Genomic DNA, 22,884 nt, shown 5'->3' on the forward strand with positions numbered 1-22,884 from the left:
CAAACATAACCACAAACATTTGCATTAGAATAGTGCAGTAAATAACCACCCACAGCTGAGACATTTACAGCCACATTAGTAAATACACTTTCACTTCTCACAGAGAGGATGGCAATTTATTAAACCACCCAAATAAGACATCTTGCAATCACTAGTCATTCTTTAATTAGGAACGATCCTTCTGAAAGTAATGCAGAGGGCTAGATGACCCAGCAGTTCCCTTCCATCCTAGCTATCCGGAGCTGTGATTCACTACACTTAAGACTACTCACTGTATAGAGGTTTAAATCCTTTGATGAGCATGTGGACGTGGACTGAAAGGCAGGGCTGCGAGCCAAGACAAGCCCATCACACCCAGCTACCCACAGCCCTGCACCTGACAGCAGCGACAGCACACCAGCCGGCATAACTGTATGTTTTGGAGCAGTGCCACCCATTAGTTTGTTGCATTTATTTATCTCCAGCTGGGCTATGGGACAGATTTCCCATATAGAAATGCTTGTAGTTTTATTCAGAGGAGAAAGAGGAGGATGTCTGTTACTCCATACAAGAGGGGAGATGGATTGCTGCTGGAATGGGACGTGCCACGTCTCATCCCGCAGCCCAAGCCCCATCATACCAACAAGACACCTCCCTGCTCAGCTCCGCACCCCAAGAAGTGGAGGATCCAAGTGCAATCCATATGGAGGAAGGTTGCTCAGTGGTGCAGATTAAATCATTTGCTTTCCTACTGCAAAGACCAGAACAGGAAAGGGTGGGAAGATGATTAAAGAAGGGTAATATAATCTATTTTGTTGGGAGCCTGCAACACAAACTGGAAGCTAGCCTGAAGTCAGCCCACCCACATGTTTGTTTTCCCAGGTAAACACGGTGAGGATATCCTTAGAAGAAACACTTGCAAGGAGGGCTCGAGAGCTGCAACCTGGCACTGCAGATCTGGAGTACGTATGACCACAAAATAGATACTCATCACTCATGAAAGTCTCAGGTCCTTCAGAACCAGGCACACTGGGTAAAACAGGTAAAAACACAATACCAGGATTAGTATTTTAAAGACAAACAGCTGGTTAATGTTTAATGTTTAATACCTGTCGTACTTGTCATCTGACATCCTTCATGACGGGAATTGAGTTCAGATGAGACAGGGACTTGACTCTTTTATATGAGGTCAGTTGCCACGAGAGCTCCTGCCAGCCCCCATTAAAGCTGCTGGGCCAGCAGAACTATGCTGCTGGGGCTACACCATTTGCATCAGAGTGTTAGGCCTGCATTAAGTAAGCAAAGCCTTTGGGGTTTGTGTTTTGGTGCAGACTTTGGACAAAAGGTCTCTCAAAACCCACACCATTTTGAAGTCTCTTATTTGATCTTTGACTGTATTGAGAAATACATAAATATCCCAACAAATCACTCCTTGGTCACCCCAAGACTACCACAACCAGTAAAATATATCGCTTGCTATTAGAGCTAGAATTACCCCATGCTACTGGACAATCACTTTTGCTCTGGGAGCTGAGAGAGAAGCAGCAACATGTTAACCCCTTCCTGCAGTCAGATCACAATTCCTGATTTCTATAGCTATTATATTTGCAGGCAGCTGAAGGCATGGAGAAATTCTGCTCCAGCAGGGCACAGGCTGTCTTCTACCTGTCTGTCTTGGAGGTTAAGAAGACAAGAGCATTGCTAAACTTACAGACAGCTTCCAATGGGATGGTGGCACCGGTAAGATGATATCTAGTGAACTCCAAATTATTTTCAGAAGACCAAGCAGCTACGCTGCTCTTGTGCAGATGTGTGACACCCAGGAGGCAATGGCAGGATGTTTTCCCTGGAAGGCAGCAGCAAACAGAGTGGGTTCAGCATCTGTTTTAACAGGTCCTACCTCTGTCAAACTTCTGGGCAAAGCCTGCCTGAGACTTTGCGAAGAGTGAAGTCAGCATCAAAGCTCTCCTCCATTTTGTAGGTCAGGAAGGCTTTGGGGTTGGCGCAGTGTCAGCTCACATGTATTTTCCAAAGTGCGCTTTAATTTTTCATTGTAACAGCACCTACAGACTTTGAAATAAATAATAAACCAATTTCTATCACGAATCTAAGAATCACTCTCTTCTGGTCCCCATCACAGAGAGGATTTTCTTCCCAGTGACAAGTGTTAATGCATTTATGCCCTAGTTTCCCACAGTGGATGTCACTATTGAAGTGTCAGGAAGGAAGGTTAGAGCTGCTTTTTCAGACTGCTCCCGTCAGCCTCAGCAGTCCATTTTGGATGAAAACATCCCAGCAGAACACAGGCTGAAAAAAAGGCTGGATTTTAAACAGCACAGCAAAAGTCTTTGTGTTGTATATGACTAAAATGTAACATTGAATAGGTCTTTTTCCCAGTCTGAGAAAGGGAGGATGGCTCCACTCTGTAAAATTACAGGGTTTTTTTTGCAGAATGGAGGAAGTTTCACAAGTCTTTAATGTAGTTAGACACCATTTCCTACACTTTTCTCATTTTTCAGTGCTGTTCTTTCTGGTAACTCCCCCAGCACAAATCCTGACAAGGTACTACTCCATTTCTGAGACCGGACAGAGGACAGTAGCCGTTCACCATAGTGGGACCCCAATGTGGTGCCTACCTTCACTTCTCACAAAGCAAAAATGGCCAAAACCAAAACCAGTGGGATCCAGATGCTCTTTTTGATTTGAACAATTCTGACTGTGTGAATCATGATAATTTTAATCAGCACAGTTACTTGGGAAAAAAATTCAATTATCAAAAGAAGCCTTACTGTAATTTCAAAGTTTTGCCAAATTAGTTTAATACAATTTCATTTCAAAAGGAATTTAGATTAACCACACACAATAAATGCTGTAACCCACCCAGGTACTAATCCCCTTTGCAAACTGTCTAACACTGCAGAGAAAGTTAATAAACTGCTGGCCAAATCAAATAGTAATGAAATTAAAGCACAACTGGCATGGCTTACCACAGTGCTCTAGCAGCATCTTTGGGAGACTGCACCAAAGAGGAGCCGTTGCAATTAGGCAGGTATAACAGGAGAAGTATTAGATTGCAGAATTAGAGCTGCTCCCATCTCCCTTGCAAAGCTTTACAATGTCAAAGCAAGGCAGCAATATCCGTGTATTGGTACTAGATTAGGAGCCCTTTTGAAACAGAAAAGGATAATTCTTTTATCCCAGACAGTAACTACAGATTAATTTTATTCACCCAAACTGCCTTTGTCATTGCTGGAAGCTGCCACTGAAGGACCACAGGCTCTGCCCTAGATGACACCACATCACATGCAAATCTCCTCTCAGTACAGTGGTAACTGCACAAGATATCATGTCCTGTGACACAGCAAAGGTCAGATTAGACTATTTGACCTTCAGGCTAAATTTATCAATTTAGTGAAATATATTAATACCACAGTTTTTAATTAAGAAACCATAGTACAAAAAGCAATACTGCTTGGTCCATTGCAGATCTGTATTAAAATACAGTATTCATGTAATCACTTTTTTACATGAGCTAGTTAAAATTAACCAGGAGAGCTGTGTTAAAGCATGGGTAATATGAGAAGAAAGCTGAGACTCACCAAAGCAAAGCCACTGCACTTCAATACAACCCCAGCAGCCTCAGCATGGCCAGGCACGCCAGTTGGGAATAACGAAAAACGGAATGCTTAGGGATCACACATAGTACAACTCACAGAGCTTAAGGAACAAAATGCCATTCATTACAATGGTATTGTTTTGACAGAAACAAAGCCCAAATTACTCATTCACTGCTGTTATTGTCACTCCATCAGCAATTGGGTACGTCTGAGTCAGTGCTGGACACAGTGCCCAGCACGGTGTAAGGCAGCACCAGGCTTTCCCTGGCTCGACATAAGAGCCAGCTGTCACATGGACCGGGCGGTCAAATGCAGAAGAATACTCTTTTCTACCCTCTCTCTCCATACATTAATCTGTGTGCTTATTCCTGTTTACATTATGAGATGTATGCCATAAAAGAGCTTACAGGATGTGTACTGCAGCCAAGTTAATACTGCTGTTGGAGCCTCAGCATCTGCATTTCCTGAGTCAATGCTGCCCAGTTAAAAATTCTTCTTTTTAATGCTGCAGTTGTCTATGTGGATTTTATTAGTGGTTTGAACCCACTAAAGGTAAGATGCTAATGCTGATCTAATAATGCTCCATCGAGTTCCTATTAACACCTGCAGGAAACCTAGCAAAAGAACAAGCCCTATACTGAAGACAGAAATAATATTCAGAAATATTATTTAGTACAGAAATGTATACAAATACACCAAAGAAAGGTACTTTTAGTAATAAAATTCAGAAACAATTTAGAAATGTGCCTGCATTATAAGACCTTTTCATATGTTACTCTGATAAAATCCACATATTTCCATTTAGGGCAACTCAACTGACCTTTCAAGAGACAAAGTATGCTGTGTACAAGAACTATAGTTAAAACAGTAACAAAAAAAAACCCTAATTATTTTTTCACAGATGTCATGACTTGGATTTTAAAGGCAGGAAGTGAAGAAGAGTTTTACTTCAGCTGAACAAACCATTTCACAATGCTTGTGCAGATGAGCTAAGGCAGATGGACCTTACATTAAAGCCTCTTCTTACCTCCCAGCACACACTGTGCACTCTTGCACCCAGCCAGAATCCTGCCCAGAGCCATTTATTTATTCCATAAAGCTACTGAAAATCTAGCAAGACACCCATGGCAATATCATGAAAACACGCAACACCTTCTAAATTTGGCCCTTACAACACAGAGGTTTGATGTCACTGGCATTGCCAAATGAGCCCTGCAGTAGATACCTGCCACGAGAGATAGCTGCAGCTCTCTGCATTCCTAGGAAAGCCTTCACAACATCACTTGGACTTTGACCTTCTCTCCCTAGTTCATCTCAACTGAGAGAACCAGAGTCTTGATTTCTGCCCCAGGACTCCTGCACATCTCTGGCTGGACTCAGCCCAGCTGTGCCCCTGGCAGAGCTGCTGGTGGCTGCCTTTGCCAGCTCAGGAGCTGCTAAACCAGACTAAACACCTACTCACATGTCAAGTTTTTCAGATTAGCAATCCCATGTCAACATTGTAAAAGGAACACAAAAAGGACCTCATGGTCATGAAAATTGAAAGACTTCTAGCTCTTATTTGAAGTAAAAAGAGAAAAAAATCACATCCCACTTCTGTAAAATGTTCGTGAGTTTTATAGAAGTAAAAATATAGGTTTCCTCCAGGCTAAGCACTGAATAATTTTACAGAAAAAGACTTCAAAGACACATTTTACACTCTATTTGCATTCAGGCATTTTGTTTTTGAGAAAAATATTACCTCAGTAATATTGCAGTCTATTCTTCCATGCACTGTGAGCTTTGGCTACCCAGAAGATAATCTGTCCAGTTCAAGACCCATGCAAGAGGGGGTGAAGCCACTCTACAAATGGCAAAGTCTGTGAGTCATCCCAAGGGATTAGCACAATATTTGCAAGGATGTGCATCCTGCTCATGAAAGTGAACATCGCAGAGGGCTTACAGGCATCATTTAAAGGTGTAAGTTTGCCTTAAAGTGAAGGCAGAGGATCTTAGACCAAAGCAGTCTAGGACTCTGACAAGAAGATCTGCTCACAGCTGTTCCTGCTGTTCCTTTGCCAGGAGGAAAACAAAGCCCAAGCCCTGATGGCTCCACTAAAATCAAGAGGCTAATGCAGGGACACTTGAACCCGCTGCCACTGCATTGGCCGGAGCACACCTACCCCTTGTGTCAATCACACACCAACTCCCACAGCCCCCAGGGACGAGGGAGCGAGGTGGCTCATGGACATCTCCTCTCACACAACCCTGCCGCACAATCCCCAGACAGAAGCAGAGGTCTGACTGAGAGAAATTCATGAGCGTTGCCATTCATTAAACGGCTGCCGAGGGAAAGCACCGAGGTTAACGGGATAGGCTATATTAAGCCATTTATAGCTTTATGGCACCTTCAAAGGAGCATCAGAGCTTTCTGCAGCCAAATGTAATGGTCAGATAGTTACAAACTGAGCCAGGTTTAAGAGAATACCTGAGGCCACTTGAAGCAGATGCAGCACAGTTAACTTCAGAGTTTGAGGTCAGCTCTTGATGTTTTCCTCTTACATATCTCATCTACAACCGCTCCCGGGCTTACAACACTGCATATATCACAGCCTGCTTTGTGTGGACAGCAGTATTTAATGACACAGAGAACTACTTTCTGATGATTAGGGGGAAAAAAAATATCAGCCAGATGTTTCATGCTGTCTGATTTTATTAGACTGCTGCATACAGGGAAGAGGGGGTGGGGGGCAGGGGGGGTGTTTTTATGTGACTACCACCCCTCTTGCTCATATCCCTGGGCCCTGCTGCAGTGGAAGACAGTAACATATACTGTCATGACATAACCTAATCCACAGCACGGGGAGATAGCACAAGCGTCACAGCAGGGGACGGAGCTGCCCCTTGCCCTCCATGCAGGCACACCAGGGTCAGCAGAGCAAGGTCAGGGCAGAGACACTGCATGCACCCCCAGACCAGGGGATGCCCCGCACTAGCCCCCTGGGGAATGAAACCCCACCGACCCTGGGGGGATGAACCCTACTGACACCTGCCCCATTGACCTACAAGGGGATGCACGCCACTGGCCCCTGGACATGGAGTCCTGCTGGTCCCGGGGGGATGCACCTCACCAAACCCCTGCGGATGGAGCCCCCAGAATGATGGGGTACACAATCCGACTGACCCCCTACGGGGGGGGAATGCACCCCTCTGGGCCCTGGGGATGGAGCCCCAAGGGTCACGCGGGAGGTAGCCTGCTGACACCCGTGGTGGGGGGTTGCGTCCCACCAGCGCCCAGCGGGGAGATGAAGCGCCCCAGCCACAGGGTGGGGGGAGGCACCCTGCCGACTCCGGGAGATGGAGCCCCCAGGGTAATGGGGGAGGCAGCGACCGACCACCGGGAGATGGAGCTTCGCTTCCACCGGCGTGGGGGCTGCACCTCACCCACCGCCGGGGAATGAAGCCCCCCTGTGCCGGTAGGCACCCCGGGGCGGGAGAACGGGGACGGGACGCAGAGCCCAGCCCAGCGCCGTCCCCGCGGGAGCGAAGCCGCCAGCGGGGCAGTGACCGCCCGCCCGCCGCCCCCCGCCCTAGCCCGCGGCCCCGCTCCGCCGCCGCTCCCCCCCACTCACCTCGGCGGGGACGGGGCGATCCCGGCACCCCAACACCTGCCCGGCACCCCGGGGCAGGGCGGCCCGGCTCCCTCGCCGCCCGCCGCGCCGCCGCGCTGCCCGCTCGGCCCAGCCCGGCCCGGCCCGGGGAGCGGCGGGGGCGGCCCCGACGGGGCGGGAGGTGCGGGGATCCCGCGGGGGCGGCCCGACGGGGCGGGCGGCGCCTGGGAGGGGCTCCCCCACCTTCCCCGGGACTCGGCGGGACCCCCCGGCAGCCCCCGGTCGCACCTCGGGCTGCCGGCGAGGCGGAGGGGCTGCGAGCCTCCGGCGGGGGTCGGCTGGAGCCCGGGGAGTCAATCGAAATCTCCGGCCCCCGAGGAGCAGGCGTTGTTCTGTGCAGGTTTTTAATATTTTTGGGCACGTCGGGATTTAAGTCCTTTAAATATTTTCCTTGTATCCCTTTTATCTTCTGTTCTCACTCAGCAGGCAGTGCTAGTTCCAAAGAGGATTTAAATGAACAGTGAATTGCCCATTTTTTGTAAAAAAGAGGTTAAAGATCCATTTTTAATTTTTAAAAGCTTCACTTTGTACTAGAAACTTCAGATTATTAAAATGAAAGTGCAGTTTGAAATGTTTGGTTGCTTTTTCAGGTTCATTTTTCCTAGGCCCTGCAAAAGGAAATGGTCAGTGGCTCTGTTTTCTTTCAAGAGTCCCCTTCTGACTCATGCCCCTGTATACGGCTCAGGGAGCACGTTTCCAGTATTGCTGTTCTAAAATTAAAAAAAAAAGAATTCAGATCAACCAAATTGTCTCTAAAGTATTGTCTTTATTAAAGACTCTCTGCCAGGTAATCACGTTACATTTTGGCCCAGATGCTCTGCCTATCACTCTTTTGAAGATGACTGCTCATGACTGCAATGTCTGGGATAGTAACTAAATCAAGCCCAGTGTTTAAGGTGGAGGGTTGTCTAGAGGCACTTGTTGCAGTGACAGGCTCAGCCTGAGGTACCAGGCAGTGCCTTAGGACTCTCTAACACATGAAAGATGCTATCAGTTGAGCTGAATTGTTCTGCAAATGCAGAATACTTCCATGCAAATGAAACAGCATTGCATAGCGCACTCTTGACCACCCTTGGTGCAGAGCAGGGAGGTTTTCAGTGGTGTCAGCCAGGCCGTAGTATGCAATGAGAGACAAAAAAACATCCCCACCAACCACTTCCACGCCTCTGAACTATGGGATGAGGCATAAAAAAAATAGGTGCGTGTGATTCCTGCCAGTGACCTTGTTTCAGTGAGGAAATCCCAGGCCCACGGAGCAAGTAATAACTGCGAGGACTGGTGGCAGAGCAGCTCCCAGCAAGCAGCATGCCAAGCTTCCCACCAGTGCTGTCAGCAAACATACTGACACCACGACAGGTCACGGTTAACAGGCAGCACTCAGGAGAACCATGTCCCACCATGTTTTATCCCTTGCATCTTCATGCTGAAGTGCAGTCCCATTAGGTGGTTCCCTGCAGGGACTGGGTTAATCTAGCATATGATTCCATGAAATCTCAACAAAACCAGATTTGGGGGTGTAAGAAGTTCTGCCACTACTCAAGACACCATGTGGCTAACGCTGCCCTGTGTTCTGCCAGTGCCAGGTCACCGAGGATTGAGGTTCCTCCAAAAGCACTGCAGTATCAGACTGATTCAGTCTCTGTCCATGATATTTTCACCATCTTTCTAGGGACCTGCCTTTGAACAATGCTCTGTTCAGTATTTACCTGTGTGAGAACAGCCATGCTTGCAAATGATTCCTTCGTGCTGCCAGGTAGCTCTTGGGAAACGGTCCTGGCTAACAACAGCGAGATGGATGGTGGGGTAAAGCAAGGGAAACTCTGAGAATTATTCCGTTTGTCTCCCAAGTTCAAAAACGTGGTTATCTCCCAGTAGGACATGAAAAATCCCCGGAGGTCTCACAGCAGCTCAGGATAGCAGCCCAGAGTTCTGAGCCCTTATTTCAGAGCACAGCTGTCCCCCATGATCAGTTCTGGCTGGAAATAATAGCCGATAGCCATGCAAATGTGATGATTAACTTCAGCAGCAGCAGCATATGGATCAGAATCACCAAAACATACATGCACTAACTTCCAATTATCCATTATCTTAATTTTTAAAGGTCCACAGTCCAGCCTACTTGTACAGCTCACTGCTAAGACAAAGCAGTAGATTATGTCTGAACCCCTTCTCATTCAAATCAGAGCAATTCTATTCATTTCAGGGCTTGCACCAATGTAGAGGTCTCATGAAAAGGAACTTTGCTTTATCTTCCTTATCCCCCCATATAACAATATCATTTAAATCTCTCTAAAGTCAGTCACATGCGTTTTGCCCATTTTCTACATCAATTGTGAGATAACGGTACAAAGTGCTGAAGGTTTGGTGCTCCTGCTGCAGAGCATTTGGCTTCTGGCAGGATTATACCATGGAAGCAAAGCGATGCTTGTAAACAATGTATTTTACTAAGTACTTTCATAGGCAGCTGTTGGCATTCAATTTTGTAATGTAAATCAGTCGTTGCTTATATCTTCTGATACCTGGCCAAAAGACAGAAAACATGCTGTGCTATATGTGTGTTGGGTTTATTCTGCAGATCTCTATGGAAAGGTCAACTTTAACTGCAGGTAGAATCAGTAATTCTGGAGGCTGCCAGCAATATTTTACGTTCTACTCTTACACAGTTGAGAAATATTATTTTTCTACTGCACCTCCTCTTGTGTCATGTGAACATCAAAATCCTAATTACGTGTGCTTTCGTGAGTATGGATCTCCCAACACTGATATACAGGATTTGCAATACTTGTGTTTTGCAACCTGGTCAGACGTCGACAGCATCAGTAGCATTCTGTGTTCTCCTTGGACACCAGCTGAGTAGAGATTAAGTATATCCCTTATGTTTTCCAAACTTCCACACCTCCCCAAGACTGTCCAAAATCTCTTTTTATTTTGCTTTAGATAAGGGAAGGATGTTGAAAGTAAAACAGTTATCTGGACCCCAGAGGAACCTGGAAGAGGAGCTGGAGCAAAAGGAAAAGGGGAGAAACTAGAATGCAGGGAGGAAGATCAGATTAAGCCAATGGCGTGGTATTCAGCTTTCAGGATTCAAACACTGCTCAGACCATATAATTTCGTGTGGTCAGGACCAAATTTCAGTAGCATATTTTCAGAAACCTGCAGCACTTTCAGAGTTGTTACACGGCAGATTTTAGTCACCCTAACAACATTTTATCCCAATGCCGTCCTAAGCAATCTGTAATTTTGTCACATTTTCCAAGCACAGCAGGATTTTCTGCCCTGACCTGTGCCACCCTGACAGTATCCATCTTCCACTGTACTCTGGGAACAGCTGGACAACATCCAGAGATCTAGGCAGATCTGCTGAGCTATCACCTGCCCTCAGCAATCCTGAAATCCCCAGATGTGGTGATTCACAATATTCTGAAGTTTCTCTGTATCTGATTTGATGCCACTTGGGTCTAGTTTAGTGGCTTGGGGACAGAATGTATGGCAGTGGGTAAAGCAGAAACTGCAAATGAAAAAGCACATCATCTTCATATCCAGGTGGGACGTATGTAATGCTGCCATCACTGACACTACTGACACTACTGCCCCAATATTTGCTAAGTATCTGGGGCTGATTAACCTGAGTTGTGACTTTCCCCAGCAGCTTGCAAAATTCAGGCTGAGATTTAAAAGACACAACGTGACTCTTGACACGTTTTGATCTCCACTGGCAAGACTGGTGTTTTCCTGTGTTTATGGAACAAAACTGGGACCCTTCATCTTTAATATCATGCCTCTCTCTCCTCATCTCTGCCCTTTACACAGATACACACACTCTCCCGTGTATATAGCTGGTAAAAAATAGAGCAAGGACAAGCCACCACTGGCTGTGCTATTATAATTTCCATTCACAAGGAGACTAAAATGAACAATCCTGTTGATTTCCTTGTCTATATGGAAAAATTAACCAGCATGATCACAGTAATAACCTAGAGTTATCTTGGTCCTCAGGTGGGCACACTGTTCCAATTTTATTTGGAAATAATTACTTCAAAAGCAGAGCAATTTTTCCGGGACTGTGTCTTACGCTGAAAGAGCGTATCCATACAGCTTCCACTGCAGCAGCAGTGACAGTGATTTGCTTTGCATAAGCAAAGCCCAAGAGAGGGAACACATTACATATGTCTCCTCCATAACATGCTGCAGTAAATATGAGACTGAAAAGGCTGAATAAGAGAAATCTTGGAAGTCGGATGGAGCCGCACACAGAAAGTGAGCAGTCACACCAGGCTCAGAGCCACAGTCACAGCTTGGCTCTGCACAGCCTTATATCATCTGTAATAACAACGCTCCGCTTTGTCCCAGCTTTAATTCAGATCACCAGCTACAAATGGGAAAAACAATAACAATTAAAAAGACGCTGATCCAATACTTCTTTTACTGCCTTTTGAAACCTACTACATCTTTACAGGGGTGGGTGGGGTGGGATAAACTAATAGCTGTGAATCCATCAGCAGGGATTTCTCTCCATTTATGTCTTTTCCCCTGTATTTTCGTAGACTAACTGTAAGCCTCACTAGGATGTCAAGTTCCCCAGACGCAACAGGTTTCCCCCATAGCACAAAAGTGCACAACCCTTAAGAAGTATTTAGTTGAAATCAGCATGAAATGTAGAAGCATAACTGCCTCCAACATACTGGGTGTGAAGGAAGGGAGTAAAAATGCCACTATCAACAAAAGCTGAAGTTTAAAGTAAGAAAATATACAGGTAGGTATATTTATTATAGATTGTATGTGTATATCACCCATTAAATTATTCATTTGCTGCAAAAGTCTAAGATATGTACTCTAGATAAATACTATAACAGACGAAAATAAGTCAATAGTAAGGGCCAATGTGTCTCAGATTCAAACACTCAGCTATGAATCTTCATAGAAACATTCATTTTCCAAGGTCCTGAAGGTAAAAGCCTCTCTAAGATTATTTTGCAATATATATTATACAGTTCTCTAAAGACGCTCTTCCAAATAATTCCAAGATCAACACTTGCTTCGATTTCAGTGGTATAAGATATCACAGGTGAAATTCACCCATTGTATAAACTTGACTGCAGATAGAATATTTGCAGAGACCAAAGAAGTAGATACAAAAAGTCTAAGGTTGAAAAGAAATCAAATATAAAGACCATATTAGAGCTTCTCATCAAGATAAGATTTTTCAATAATTTCTTTATCAAATTAGTCATCTTCCTCTTTATTACTGTGCAGTTGTTATCAAACTTGCTCCGATGCTCTGTTTATTTTTCTTTGAAGTAATAAAGTTTGGATTTCTTTAATTTCTATTATTAGGGGATCAACTCTTCATTCCTCCCTTTGTCTACAGCAGTGCTTCTGTGTGTTATAGGATTTATTATATTTCCTTGTTAAATATGTGGGCACATTTAGAGTCATTTACTCTTTCAAAGCACTTGCTCCACATACCTGTTGGAGAAACCAGAATATTTTATTCACAATAGTTGTTGAGAGTATGCTGTCTTGACAGGATGGTAAGAAAAGCACTGATGAAACCCTTTCTTGCACAGAACTGGCACCATTATTATAACTCATAAAATGAAAAATAATTAAAAATAATAAGCTCCTGCTTTCCGCAACGTGGCCGGGTTCATGGTCCACCAGAACTGAGGGGATCAGCCTGATTTCATAACATAAGCCAGAGTTTGCTGTCCTCCTCTCGCAGGAGAGGGAAGCACTTGCCACGGACAAAGCCCGTAAACAGTCTTCTCATTGTTCAATGAAATACTTGTCTCACATGTTAATAATTATAATCTTTTGTAGTCAGATAGCACCATTCATCTGATGAGCTCAGCCTACAAATTTAGCTTGAATCTGGTCTGGTGCCTGCCTTGAAGTATGCTTTGATTTGGAAATTACGTTAAAACTCTGCCTAGAATTGTTTCTGTGTGTGCATGTGGGTCTGTGTGTGCCTGTACGTGTGGACAGAAATTCCTAATATTTCAGTACTGTTTGAATGCGTGCTGAGCATCGCAGGCCATCTGCCAGTAACTGTAATTCTAAACTTGGAAAAAAAAAGAAAGGAAGAGGTATTTTAATCCTATTTCTCATAACAGCAGTAATTTCTCTAGAAATTCAGACAGCTCTGAAAGGGCTACCATTTCCAAAGGCAGCTCTCACTCAACAGGTTTTTGAATTCTCCATAGCTCAATGTCTTAATACTCTACCATGTCAAATAAGGACAAAAGTGCATCTTATCTAGTCGGGGTCCATATAGCAGGTGCTGTTCAAGACATTTGGAATCTCAGATGTAAAGAGCTAAAGAAAAGCAAAAGAATCTTGTTAAATGAGGGCAAGGCAGTTATGAAGTGCACTGTCAGAATGTCTTTGTGGGTCATGAAGGTCTCTGTGATACCGCATACAGAGATCTGATATTCAGGAGAGAATTCTTAGTTTAGTCTGTCAGTTTTTACCGCCATGGTATACACAGCATCCATTTCTTTGGTCCTAGAATTTTCCGGGTTTCTCCCCAAATTATGTTTGTTTTAGTTGGAAATTCTTCATCAGAAGAATCTTCAGGGAAAAAACTAAAACCATCACTAACTGCCTGGGCTGCATTCAGTATTTCTTTATCACACCCCCACTGCACAGCCACAGCAGCCTCTACTGAACATCTTTTCATTTAGGCTTTTGCACTGTAATATTTCCTTCTATGCTTCCTGTACCTACTCATTAAAAAAAAAAAAAAAGGCAGTTCAAGGCTAACACAATACAAACTGGCTAATGGAAAAAGCTGCATATTTTTTTTAGTCCTCAGATCATGTGATGTGAAGTCTTGTGAAGCAGTAAAAGTCTCTCATAAGTGCTCCCAGATCTTGCTTCAGTGGCCATTTCAAGCAACCAATATCTTTTTTAAGTAAAACATGTTGCTATTCAGCTCAAACTACCTGGGGTCTAGAATTCTGGAAAAGCTAATAAAAAAAAGTTTTCTACACAGTTCTATTTTTGTATCAAATCCAAAGCACTGCAAGCCAGAGCCGTTACTTCAAATGAACATTTTTCTGTGTCATTGAGACACAGGTGCGTTGTAACAAGCATGAGAAATCCAAAGGACCAGTGAATCAAATAAATCACCAGCAGTCCTGATATAGAGAGACAGACCTAGAAAATTAAACTGTTACGCTGCTCTTGAAGAATTGCAATTTACAGTGATAAAAAATGTCCTTGCAAATAACATCACTGAAAACTTCCAAGAGCTGAAATGTCAAATACTAATGCAATTCCACTAAATATCCCCCATATAAATCCCATTTCAGTGACACTAAAGAGTCAGAAGGCAGAGAATTACCATCCAGAGAGCTGAACAGGGGAGGGGAGGAATGGAGATATGCCTGAAGAGAGAAGGATCCAGTGAAGGGCCAGAATTAGCAGCCCCTTACAGTCTCCAGCCTGGTGAGCTCGCACATGGAAATGAGTGAGCACAGTAGCTCTTTATGCTCCTGTTTCTTTCTGGAAGTGGTAAACGAACGAGCCTTGTCCTTATCATTAATCTGTCAGGTTTAATGGAAGGCCTCTCCTGACCTTGAGCTAATTTTCTTGGAGCAAAGAAGTCCAAGTGCCATAAACACCATGGATATCGAATGGGTCCAAGTGGTGCTTGTGTAATACATGGGGCTGTTATGAATGCAGCCACAGGCTTTTGCCTCAGGTTTGTTTTTTGGGTTTTTTTAATACTTCATGGCTAGTTTGCAACCTGAACAGGTACCTGGGGCCAAAGTGCTGTGGGGGCACCCAGGTGCAATCCCACTGTTCCCCACTGGCAAGGTCCTGCTCAGCAGGCAGCTGCTTCTTCTTCGCTCCTTTAGAGAGCAGCGGCACAACAGGCCTGCCTGCAGGAGAGGAAAAGGCAACGCAGCGATGCATGCTCCGAGGCTACGTCCCACATACCCACTCTGTGAGCTGGGGATGGAGCAGAGGCACGGGAGCCGCCTGCCTCTTGCTTGGTTTCTCAGGGGGAGGCCAGCAGAGAAACAGTCCCCATTTATTGCAAGGGGCCAGATCTGTATGGGAACATCTACAGGCTGGTGAAAGCCATGGCCTTTGGGGCCTTGTGTGACAGCCTGCGCTCTGCGAAGTCTTTGTCTTGCAAACCAGACAGGTTGCTGCCTGCACGGAGGCCGCTGGACCGTAGTCCGTGTCTGGGGCAGATACAACAGTTGATAAGGATATCGATTGCAATATTTTTTAGGTAGTGATTACAGGGAGGTGGCCTGGTTTCAGCTGGGATAGAGTTAAATGTCTTCGTAGTAACTAGTATGAGACTATGTTTTGGATTTGTGCTGGAAACAGTGGTGATAATGAGATGTTTGGGCTGTTGCTAAGTAGCGCTTACACTGGTCAAGGACTTTTTCAGCTGCCCGTGCTCTGCCGGGTGCACAAGGAGCTGGGAGGGGGCACAGCCGGGACAGCTGACCCCAACTGACCCAAGGGATATTCCATAGCATACGATATCATGCTCAGTATATAAAGCTGGGGGAAGAAGGAAGGAAGGGGGGACATTTGGAGTGATGGCGTTTGTCTTCCCAAGTAACCATTATGCGTGATGGAGCCCTACTGTCCTGGAGACGGCTGAGCACCTGCCTGCCCATGGGAAGGAGTGAATGAATTCCTTGTTTTGCTTTGCTTCCGTGCGCAGCTTTTCCTTTACCTGTTGAACTGTCTTTATCTCAACCCACAAGTTTCCTCACTTTTACTCTTCCAATTCTCTCCCCCATCCCACCACAGGGGAGTGAGTGAGTGGCTGCGTGGTGCTTGGCTGCTGACTGGGGCTGAACCACGACAGGAGTTCATTGAGAAAATGGCGTTTCTGGTGGTGCCAGATTACGTACTACTAGACCTACTTCTGACACCTTCCATCAGTCACTTTGGTATTCCTCCCCTTGATGCTCCTTAATGTAGAGCATCCTTCTTACATACCTTCACATACCTTCTTACCCTGGCATCCCATCTGCTGCAGGGTGTCTGTGTGGCCAGGGGTGCTGAGCACCCATCTTTGCCCAGCCTCGTCTCATCCTTTCCCTGTGCAGTCACTCATGCCTGTACCCATATTAAGAGTGGTAAAGAAAGCACATGTGGCCCCAAGTCCATGGTTAGATCAATGCATATATGGTGATGAGGTCAGCTGGCATTCATTTAAATATTGTATATGTAAATATTAACTTGCAAAGTTAGTAAGTTGAGTTGCAAACAACATCTCACTGGGAGAGTAAGGGGGCTTTTCTACCTGGTATTTCTGCACAGTGCCAAGCCCTGGGGAACCCAAGCCCAAGGCAAGTGGTCTGCTCTGGACCACCACCTCAACTAAAACACAATACTGCCTGTGATTCAGTTCTCTCTCTGGTTCACCTGTGATAAAAAAGCCAGCCTTTTACAGAGAAAATCTCATCAAGAGCAATACCAAAACTATTGCTGTGGGCAGATCCCTCTGTTGCGCATGTAGGTAGCTACCCAGAGCAGCTGAAGTGAAGGAGCCCACATCTGCTGCATCTTTCTCTACAGCTTAGCTCCCTGCAATGCAAAAAGCAAGAAGATACCAGGGTGCTTCTCAAATAGAGAATTTCAAGAGGAATTCACTGCTCGACAGCCTAACTCTGCCTGTCCTCCCTCCCTCCCAGCAGTGCCCCTGCCCTCATCTCTTTGAGATGCTGCATCTCTATATAGAGTAAGTGGTGACTGTGAAACACTGACAAAGGAGAAGAAACTAATGGGATATTTCTATTTCTGGAATTGCCCATTAGAGAAGCTATTCTGTAATACACAGCATGCCAGCACACTTTAAAAAATAAATAGGAACAAGAATATTAGCAGAGGAAGCATATGTGGCCCCAGGACCATGACTCATCAGGTTAAATCGACCAGCTGAGGTCAGTGTTTCTATTTATTGGCTTTTAGCTGCAAATATGGTGATGGGGACAGTGGATCTGTTACTTAAATTTTACATGCTGTGTAAAATATGGCAGTGATTAATGTCTGTAACTAAGGCAGCTAGCTAGCTGGATGTGCTGCTTTTAGTATTTGGAAGTTATTTCAAGGTCAAGAGGTTTGGTTTTCTTCCTAAAGTGGGTTTTCAGCTGGTAAAGTGGGTTTCCTACAGATTACAGGTTCTGTACTTATAGGCAATAAAGGTATTTTGTGCTTTCTTCAGCACCCAAAACCAGAGCTGAACCGCAGCTTGGTCAGAAAAGCCCCACTAATTGCACTTCCAAAGTTGCCCATCCTTCGTGCATTCTGGGACCATGAAAGCACTGACTGTAAGCTGATGCCAAACATGTCACTATTTTGACAAACGCAAAAAACATTTCTATAATGTGTTGTTGGTTCTCCTTTTGGTGTCCCAGTTTTGGATACAAAACATCCTCCTCTTCAGCCAGTCTGCACCCTGGTCATTTACACCATCAGCGTGTGTGGGTTTGGATTAGGCGGTGCAGGTGGGGGGCCCTCCCTCATCCTCATTTTCCTCATGGGTTGCTGCATCAGGGCACTTCGATGCTCAGGATCAAACAGATGGTGGGAAACCGTCTCTCCGAGGAATGTCCATTTCTATTTGCCAGGACATCACATGCAGACTATTACAATAGGTGCAAATAACCTTAAATCTCTGATGTCTTATATGTGAGCTGCTACCATTTTCACTGTGAAATTATTCCATTTTGGTTTCTACTGTCAATTAAAAAAAAAAGAAAAGCAGAGGTAGTGCTGATGGGAAGGCAGTATTCCTTTCTGTCAAACACCCAGAAGCCTGTAGATGTGCCCAGGTGCAATACATTTGTACAGGAGAGATACCCTTCTCTCCTCTCTTTCACCAGAACAGCACAGAACAACCACAGGGCAAGGCCAGGGCAGAAGGGTAACTGTATTATCTCCATTTATCTCTATTTCCCAGCAGAGAAGCAGAGGTAAGTTAAAACTGAGCAACTTACTGCTCTGATTCACATCCTGCTGCTGTTACCCTTCATCCCTCTACTGCATGGGTAAACGGGGGCTCAACAGGTCTGCTGAGAGACAGCCAAACTCTGCCCAAGCAGGGGAGCTCACTCCAGAGGCTGATCCATCACGCAGAGCCCGGATCAACCGCTATGGCACAATTCCATCTCTGCTGGAGAGCAGTAACACAGGGAATTCCCAGCCCAACAGCTGTACTGCAACATAACAGCTGGAGGCAGCCAGTCCTCCTCGCTCTGGGCAGCGTGGCTGGGGAAAATAACAATGGGGAGACCACAGGCATCTGCAGGGTAAGCCCTTAAGAAGGGCAGCATAAGCAAAGGGTGCAAGGCTGGGCCAGGCATACCAAGGGTTTACTAGCTGCCATCCCTAGCAAGGAGAGGACTGAAGGGTCTGTTAGCATATTAGTTAACCCCTCCAGGCATTTGGGGCGGGGCATGCCGCCTCATATCTCTCCCTTCCCAGCCAGCCTCCTCCTTCATGCCTGACTGCTGCAAGCAGACATAGTCCAGAGACAAATCCCCATCCTTCCATGCTGCTCAGCTTCACACACCCATGGCTGTCTGCCTGCCTGCAGCATCTTAACAGTCAGGCCTAGTCACCAGAATATGTAAAACTTCTTATAGGAACCCTGTAGGCCCACGGTAATTACAGGCAAACTGTGGTGCTGCTTTGGGCTGTGCTGTAATTACCAGCAGCAAAGATAAAACCTCTGAACAGACTCTCAAGCTATTTATATTACAACTCCGTTTAGCTTAGCGGTGCTCTCCACAGCAGCATCCATCTTTCAGCAACATCAGCTGGTCACCGTGCAGGGTTTCACACAGTTTTACCTGCTCTCTCCTTCTTCCGAGTTTTTGTTGTGTTTGAGGGTTGGTTTGTTTGGGCTTTTTCAAAGGCCAACTTCTGTACGAGACATTTTGGTAAGATTTTCTCCCTTAAAGCCCTCACTAGACACCACCTCCAAGGTTCTTCTTCATGAATTTCATTAGTTCTGATGGAAATCGCATGCATCCCAGGTCCCTGGAGCATCAAGGGGAGGTGATTTAACTACTAATGTCAGTCTGATAATTTTGAGCCTAGGTTTGGAGGCATCCTCTGTGGTCGTTTCTCCACTAAGTGCTTGGTGTCTTGAATTTTTCATGGCTAAGACATCTATGACTAAGGCATTCAGAAAGATTATTCTTTTTAAATACAGGTTAGCTACTCTTTTATTTGATTTGTGTGGGTGTTATTTCACTCAGTGCTTCGGTGTCTTATGACCCACTTACAGGCTGAAACAAGCTCTGGTGAACTTCCATGCGTTATTATTCTGGTTGCTCTTAACTTGCAAAAAAAAACCCCCAACAACCTCTCTGAGAAAACTCTATCCTTGAGTTTTAAATCACAAATGGCTATTCTATATAAGTGATTGTAAAAATGTTATATCAGTTCAAATCTGTAATTCATGAGTCTCACGGGCTATGAGGGCCAAGCGCCGTCTCAGCAGGGCTCAGGGCGCTGGGCTTGCCTAGAAGAATAAGTAGTGCCAAAACTGTTGTGAGCTTTTGTTAGCCGTTGTGAAAGCTCATGTCCCACATCCAAGAGAGTCATGGACCCAGGGCTTCTCCTGATTTACACGTGGCAGTTGGGGTGGAGCTGCTACAAAGGCTCAGGTGCTCCTCGCCCACCTCCAAATCCTCCCCCAGGCAGGAGAGAGCAGCAGGAGACCTTCCAAGATCCCTTTGGAAGGAGTTTAAAAGAAAAGGGAAAAAAACCTGCTTCTACCCCAAAACAACAGTGTCCTTGTGGGGAGCTCTGCTGGTGCCTGGCACTTTACTTCACTGGTATAATTGTGCCAGGAGAACATGTCTGCTCTTCTGTACTGGTATGCCCTTAAGGAGTTTAAGCAGTTCAGACTGTCTTTGAAGATGTTGTGAGGTCGCTTAATTACAATGTAAATGCATCTTCAGAGGGGAAGTATCACGATATAACGGCTAGGAGTTACAGTCAGCATACCAACCTTAGAAATGTAGGACACTTGGACAGTATCAACACCAGGTTAACCTTACCTAAATAAAGCTAGCGAAGCATGAAAAAGAAGCATAAGGCTCCCAGTCTCTCACTATCCTCACATCAAGGCAGGATGTCTTACCAGAAAATCTGATTTAGCCAAAACCTGTAATGCACAGTGGGAAACAGATACAGCTTTTGGTCAGGAGACTGGACTAGATTTACCAGAAGTCTGTCCTCACCTTCAAAGTCACCTTAATTAACAGCCATTTCAGAAGCTCCTGCAAGCTCAAGGAGAAACGTAGCCATTTCAGAGCAAGGCAAGTAAAGAGGTAGATATGTAGAAATATCCTAATGACTCTTCACAACTTGGAATATTTGACTTGCATAGTATACTCTGTTTTGGTTGCTTTGTTTTTTGTTGTTTGTGTTGTGTTTTTTTTTTTCTTTTTAAGAACTGTACAATATAACAGATCATGAAAGCAAGCTAACAAGAAAGCAAAGTAACTTATTCAGAGAAAACATGGGCAGGAGACCAAGAATTGTCCCTTCAGTCCTAGAAGTAAGAGGCACCAAAATAAGATGTATTTTATGTAAAAACTTAAGTCCAGCTCACGCACTCAGCAACTTAAATGTTAGGTGCTTACTGAAACACACACGTGGTCTGTCCTGTGATAAAACCTAGTCAGTTATAACAGATCTCACATCCACAGGCAGTAAAAGAATAACAAAATTACTTCAAAGGCAACGAGCCCTTGCAGAGATGTTGATTTCCCTGTGCGCTGGGGTCTGTCTATAGTTTCAGAGGGGTCAGTGCACAGCTCCATCCCTTCTGTTCTATCACTGGTGCATCCCACCATGTGCCCAGAGACCCTGGCTAGGGGGGAGCTCTTTCAGTTTCTAAGAGCAGCTGTAAGTCATTCCTTGCGTTAACATGGGACACCTGCTTTAAAATATCCCCTTTCTTTTTCCAAAGATTTTAATGCTCTTCAGAAAGTTTGCTTCACCTCCCCTGTGACTCAGAGCAGACAGAGAACAAGATTGAAAGTAGTGGGTAGTTTCTAAAGAAATCTAGAATGCCTACACGCTTTTTAATTACATAGGTATGTATACAATTAATTAAATTAAAGAACAATTACCAAAATTTATGATATGAATCCAACTCTTTAGCAAACTGGGATTGCAGCTGAGTTTGCTTTTTGACTCGTCTTTTTGTTGATTCTCTGTAAATGATCCTGGCTGAGGTTTGTCCTTATGGTTGAATGATAAAAGGCAGTTTTTGGTAGGTGGTCTGCCTGTTCATTTCTGGCGTGACGTCAGCCTTTTTCTCTTCCTGAGGGAGGTTGGATGGATGTGGCAATTTGTTTATTGGACTTAAATGAGGTTGAACTGAAAAATAAAAGATGACAAAAACCTATGCTGAACCTACGCATGGTGTAAATGAGAGAGGCTCTTACTGTACAGACAGGTGCTATAGGACAGATCCCCGCAGGGAATACAAGTTCATGCTGCACCACCAAGTTCCTTAATATTCATTCATAAATATGGATGGGTATTAACTAGGAAAGGCAAGTATTTCACTGGTGCAGACATGTAATCCTGTCTTTGAAGAAAGTGACAGGCATACGTGTTTGCCGAAAATATCCTGGAAATTCATGCTTTTACAAGATAGTTTCTTACCTCCTTTTGTTTAACAGCAGTATCCACAATGAGGATCTTTTCCTTAATGCTTGAAGGAGTGAAATGACTTCATAAATAACACCCATGGACTTGCATGACTTTGCAAAAGCTTGAAAAACTTCCCCGCCCATGCTATTCTGACAGCAGTGGACAGGGTTGCAGAGTTTCTCCGCCTCCCCACATCCCCCATACCATGATACAGGAAGGTCTGGCATCTTGCTTGGGGTTTGCTGCCTGGCTGAGAGCACCTTAGTGCATTATCTGCCTGATACCGTCTTGCTAAAAAAATTCAATTCTGGCAGTCTGGCTGGCAATATCTCCAGTCTATCAGTCAAATTAGACATTACAAATCTGTATCTAAATCCAGTTCATTGAAAGAACTGGGTAATGGTTCTAGCACATGTAAAACTTCGGGGCATTCAGGACAAAGCTGAATAATATTGTTAGGATTCCTTTTCCTCTGCTCAGATAAAACAAGAGCAGACCACCCTCTATTTCCCAGTCTCCCCCTCTGATGTTTGACCAGCCTGTTCAGCAGGAAATTTGTTGGAGTATCCAACTTAGAAGTCTCAGTTAAAGCAATTAAGCTCATCCCAGGATTACAGAAATGTTAGCTGAGAAGGACCTTTGGAGGTCATCCAGCTCAACCTCCTACTTGGAGCGGAGATTTTGCCAACACTGGATCCGGTCAGCTGTGCCTTTGTCTAGACAAGTGTGTAAGACCTCCAAGGATGGAGGTACCACAGTGCCTCTAGTTAGTGTGCCCCTGGGCTGCACCAGCTCCTAGCGAAGAAATTTTCCTAAAGTCCAATCTGAGACTCCAAAGGTGCAGTTTGATGGTATCACCCACTGGCATATTATCTGCTGCTACTGAGACCAGCTGGTTCACGTTATTTTTGTAACTCCCCTCTAAGTAGTTGTAAAACCCTAGGCCTTCTCTTCCCTAGACTAAACAACCCCAGCTCCTT

The 22,884-nt window shown here is 45.0% G+C and overlaps 1 protein-coding gene across 1 annotated transcript in view; it reads right to left on the minus strand.

The window, feature by feature from the left end:
- Window positions 1-7,328, minus strand: part of PDZD2 (PDZ domain containing 2) — a 210,156-nt gene extending 202,828 nt beyond the window's left edge. Inside the window, exon 1 of the mRNA XM_064437724.1 lies at window positions 7,208-7,328. The gene's annotated coding sequence lies outside the window, so the exon portion shown is untranslated. The remainder of the gene's footprint in view (window positions 1-7,207) is intronic.
- Window positions 7,329-22,884: the final 15,556 nt, after the last annotated feature.

The sequence above is a fragment of the Phalacrocorax carbo genome, chromosome Z (genome assembly GCF_963921805.1).
Source record: "Phalacrocorax carbo chromosome Z, bPhaCar2.1, whole genome shotgun sequence".
Classification (NCBI taxonomy): domain Eukaryota; kingdom Metazoa; phylum Chordata; class Aves; order Suliformes; family Phalacrocoracidae; genus Phalacrocorax; species Phalacrocorax carbo.